The following is a 5,368-nucleotide window of genomic DNA, read 5'->3' as shown; positions in this document are numbered from 1 at the left end:
CAGTGTTCATTCTAATAATTCATTCATAAAAAAGAGGTAAAACCACTTCAAATAGAGCCTGTTCAATGATATTAATCATCTTCCAGTCCTTAATCACATCACCCCTTCCATTGTTAACTGTAGCCTCTTTGGGACTTTATAAAATGGTTTTGGTTTTATAACACTAGGTAGAGCAGGCATTCCTCAGACAGGCATAATATATCCATGGGGATATAATAAACATTCTCATAAAGTAGGTAAAGGAGACACACCTCTTCACATAAAGTCTGTTAATACATTCCACATTTCATTCAAACCACCACCTTAATGCTGTCAGCTCTACCATGTCTACATTCTCAATCGAATTGAAGCCCATGGTAGGGCTTCCCAGTGGCTCCTATGTCAAGAAATCTCAAAAACTTTTCTTCTCTACACCCTGACCACATCTACTCTAGCATAGCAGGCTTTGGTTTTCCCAGAGGGATTTCTATCTAAGGAGCTCAGGAAATGTTGTTAATCTTTATCTTGATTAATCAGCCTAATTATGCCCCCAAGCATTTCCCTGCCCAATTTCTCATTGAAATATTTGCCTTCTTGCTTTTAAAATTACTCCCAACAACTGACTGGGTGTCCCAGCCCCTTAGTGGTTCTGCTGCATCTTAGGCCAAGATCTCACCCAAATGCAGCCTCAGATGGAACATACCATGGAAGCCATGATGCTCACACTTCACAGATTTGCTGGGGATAAGGGCTACTTAACAAAGGAGGGCCTGCGAGTACTCATGGAAAGGGTGTTCCCTGGATTTTTGAAAAATCAAGAAGACCCTCTGCCATGGACAAAGTAATGAAGGACCTGAACCAGCGTTCAGAGGGTAGAGTGGACTTCCAGAGCTTCTTAACCCTGATCTCTGGGCTCATTGTCATGCGCGATGACTCTTGTACTACATGTGAAGCAGAGGGGAAAGAAGGAGGCAGCATGAAGCAATTACTTCCATCCTGATAAGAGTTCTCCCAATGGGTCACTTAAGGGATCTCTGCCCCACAGCTCTCCTTGTATAGGATTGGGACTCTTAGAAAATGTACAAATAAAATCCCACCCCTATTCGACAAGAGGCATCAAAAGCCAATTAAAGCTAGATAGTCTTTTGAGTTTTCTATTGCTTGCATCCTCTTGCCCTCAATAAACAGATTTCTCGCTCAGTTCCCCCACAGCCTCTGGCCCTCAACTACTCCAAATAGGGTTAAATAGAGTGAACTTGTTTGGGACCCTTGTCAGGAGACCAGCAGGGGCTTGCTTTCCACTCGACCTTCAGTAACAGCATACGAAGACCTTTGTTTCAACAGCATCATCCTATTTTTAAATAACTATCTAAAGATTTCCACAGGACCAAAACAAATTCCTAGACTCTTCCTTTTGCCTCTCTTGTTAATTAAGTGAATGTTGTTTCAGCTTCTGTGAGGCCCAGAGGGGAAGCTAAGACAGCAAATTGAACAAGGCTTCTGAACTGTTGCTTGATTTTATAGCAGTAAGGTTACATGGGATGCCCTTGCAAAAGAGGTCATATTAATCATGAAATTTCCCAAAACCTGGCTAACAGGCATCGTCAGTGGAGGAACAACCAGATTATCATGATGTCAGTCCCATCTGGCTTGCTAGTGTAGCACATCAACTGCTTCATCTGAGGTCTTCTACTCGACTTCTATAAGGGGAGTTGGATAGCCCCTTTCTCAAGATAAACAGTGCCTACAATAGTTGTCTCTAGTACATCAAGCTGGCTCTTTCTTTGGGCATAATCTGCTGTGTTTGAACCAGTGTGTAGTCATCTGTGATTGTTCCACAAAAAGCTGTATGTGAGTCCTGTATCAACACAAACATGTCTTGCATGCTGCATCTTTTACCAAGATACTGCCCCTAAATTAGTCACTCTCTTCATCCATTTTATTGAGGATTCTTCAGGAAGCTAATGATACAGATCCACAAAATGAGACATCTCCTGTGTACCATACCCCCCTGGATTCAGTTGCTTCTTGGTTTTACCTTTCCCCAACATTGTCTACCTTCTTGGTGACCAGAAATATTTTAGTTATTTTCTGTTGTCTTGGCATAATTTTTACTTCTGGGTGTCTTTGAGGTTAGTGGCTGAAACTCAGATGAACTAAAATCTGAGTTTGGTCCAGCATCAATGTCCAACTCAGCATGTTCTTTCATTTTAGCTATTGCTGATTATAATAACCAAGGGACTGTATGTTTGGCATGCTTTTCATTAATTTGCATATTCTTTGGTAACCAATGAGTCAAGTTCTCTGGAAGTCAGATCCACCACCATTTCTAAATTCCACTGGTAACTTTTACCTTTAGTAACTGATCGTAATGCAGCTGAAGTCTCATATCATGGGTGTCCAAGTAGCCATACAGAAATAGAATATTCTTCATCACCTATTTTTTTTGTTTCTCTTCGCAAACAATGCCCTTTTGGCCATTCTAGCAAATTCCATCTTTTCTGACACCAAATGAGAGGCTATTTTTTTTTTTGTCCCTGAAACCAAATATGTGGTGTCTTTTCCAACACCACTTCTCCCATTTTCCAGACACTTACTTGGTGTCCCAAAATTTAACTTCATGCTGACACTGTCTACCTGGTGTGAGCATCAGATCTCACAAGTTAAGGGGCTCAGTCTCACAAGGCTACTCCAGTTTCTGACACCAGTCACATGTCTTGGGCCACCTGTACTTCTCTGACCAACCAACTATAAATCAGTGGTTCCCAAGAGCCCCTCCCTACTCAAGTTCAAGAATTTGCCAGAATAGCTCACAGACTCAGGAAAACACTTTACTTACATTTTTTGGTTTATTTTATTTTTTATTTTACTTTTTTTTTATCCTCATCCGAGGACATTTTCCCATTTTCTGTTCAGACAGAGTGGGAGGGAGAGAGAGGAAGAGAGAGAGAGAGAAACATCGACGTGAAAGGGACACAACCAGGGCCGGGGACAAACTGCAACGGAGGTACACGTCCTTAGGGGGAACTGAACCTGGGTCTCTCTGGACCACAGGCTGATGCTCTAACCACTGAGAAAACTGACCAGGGCTTTTGATTTATTTTAAAGGATACAACTCAGGAATAGGCAAAATGAAAAATGAAAGAAACACATACGGCAAAGTATGGGAAGGAGGGATCATGGAGCTTCCATGTGCTCTCCAGGTGCACCATCCTCCCAGCAACTCTGGATTCATGAACTGGATAGTTCTGGAAGCCCATCACTTAAGGTTTTAAAAACCATTCCTTAAGGTTTTTCTGTGGAGATGTCATTGGCCATTGGTGATTAACTTGATCACAAGTTCCTCTCTGCTCATCAAAAGTTGGGGTGGAGATAAAAATTCTATGCTTCTAATTAAGGTGTGATCTTGGTAGCAAGCAGCCCCCATCCTGAAGTTATCTGGAGACGCACTCACAAAGACATGCCTCACTGGGACCAAAGATTAACACACTTATCACTCAGGAAATCCCAATGTTTTTAAGCACTCTGTTTTCAGGTGCCAGGAAGGAGAACAAGACCAAATATCTTCCTCTGATACCACAACTACATACTAACCTATTGCATTAACTTATTGCAAGGAAAGTGAAATACTGGGCCATCAGTTCATGTACTTATCACACATGTACCAAGTATTCTGAGATAGCTCATGCAAATAGTATTTGCAATTTCTTACTCTCTGCTTTGTCTTGACCAAACTGTATTTAGGCTTCTTTCTTTCCCACAGGGCCCTGAACTGTGGCTTGTCCCAGCTGTGGGCAAGGACAAAGATGCAGAATATGCCCCCTCATTAGCTTACCCCAAATCAGTTGACCCAACAAACACAGGTGGCTCCTGTTATACTATTGACTCATCTCCTCTTGCTGTTCAACTTCCCCTTGAAAGTTTCTGGGACGTAAGCTCTGCTTACCTTTCCCTATAAAGGAAAAGCCTATTTCAGTTTGATTGTGAGACATTTCCAGATTTCTGAGCTCTGAGTGTTCTCCCTATGGTCTTTTTAAATAAAGTTTCTCCTCATATAAGCCTGGATTTGCTTTTATTTAAAGCTGAGCGTTAATAATGCTATAATTATATCAGAAGTCAATATCATCATCAAATCAACCCAGATAAAATGAAATTAATAATTAAACAGTTCTATGATGGATTTTGTCAATGCAAAGTATGTAATCTGGATAACTTTGTGAATTATGAAAGTGTTTTTTTTTTTAAGGGTGCTTTTTATAAACTGATTTCTGAAGTGAAAAAAAGGCAAAAACACATGGTTTAAAAATTAACATTTGGCTGCATACCAAGGAAAGTTTTTTTAGAATTATAAATTTGTTTTTGTGAGCTTTGACTTTAGTAGATTTGCATTCTTTTTGTTTTATTTATATCTCATTTGTTTAAACCTAACTAGGCATCATCTAACTCAATGTATATATATTTAAATTAACTTAGCTGCTTTAATTTTTATTAGAGAATAAAAAGATCAAAGCTTCATAATTTGGGGCGTCATCTTGGTAATAATAATCTGGTTATTATTAACAGGAAAAGAATAAAGGGAAGACTGGATAATATAGGCATGACATTTATATAGCATTGCCAGGAAGCTGCAGCTACACTCTCCAGGTCCGTTCCCTATAGACTGATGGAGGAAGGGACTGGACAAAGGCAGTTTAGACATGTGCCCAGTTAGGTCTGAATGATATGAGAAAACGCTTACCTGTCAGTCATACCTGGAAGAGAGTCAGTGGCCAGAATGGGCATGGCCACTGCAAGCTTGCAAAATCTGAGATACCTACCCCCCCGCCCCCGAATAAATGAAGTTCCCTCTCTTGCCTTTTGGCGCTTGGCCCCCTTGCTCTGCAAGGGGGTGGGGGTTGTCTCTGCATTCGCCCATGTGACCCACGGCCATGTGGACTTTACGCAATGGATTGATGGATTGAATCTTGCCTGATATTCCACTGGACCCAGTTTCATCATGGAATGAAAGCTCTGGACACTGGCCATACTTACAGCTTTGCTAAAGCCTCAGCAACCTCTTTTTCAGGACTGAGTTAAGGAAAGTGGGACTTTGAAACCCAAGGTCTATAACTCCACTCAAATAAAAATCATTCATTCTCCCACGCAAATCTTAGAAAATACCTTTTCTGAAGATATTACATGAGCCCCACTCCCACTAGCAACGGGAAAATTTGGCCAACTGGTTTCTTCTGCAACAAGACTATCTGAAATCAATACATCCCATGGTTGAAGGCCTATGTGAGAGGTCTGCAGACTAAGGAGGGCCAGTGATTCTCCTCTTTAAAGTAATAATTCTAGGCATTACACCATGCAGCCATCAGATTAGAAAAGAAATTACTCATTTCATAAT

The 5,368-nt window shown here is 40.9% G+C and overlaps 1 pseudogene; it reads left to right on the top strand.

Moving 5' to 3' along the window:
* Nucleotides 1-659: 659 nt before the first annotated feature.
* Nucleotides 660-959, top strand: LOC118617654 (annotated as a pseudogene).
* Nucleotides 960-5,368: the final 4,409 nt, after the last annotated feature.

The sequence above is a fragment of the Molossus molossus genome, unplaced genomic scaffold (assembly GCF_014108415.1).
Source record: "Molossus molossus isolate mMolMol1 unplaced genomic scaffold, mMolMol1.p scaffold_m16_p_5, whole genome shotgun sequence".
NCBI classification, from domain to species: domain Eukaryota; kingdom Metazoa; phylum Chordata; class Mammalia; order Chiroptera; family Molossidae; genus Molossus; species Molossus molossus.
Note: the sequence above shows the minus strand (reverse complement) of the source record. Positions and strands in the feature narration are given on the sequence as shown.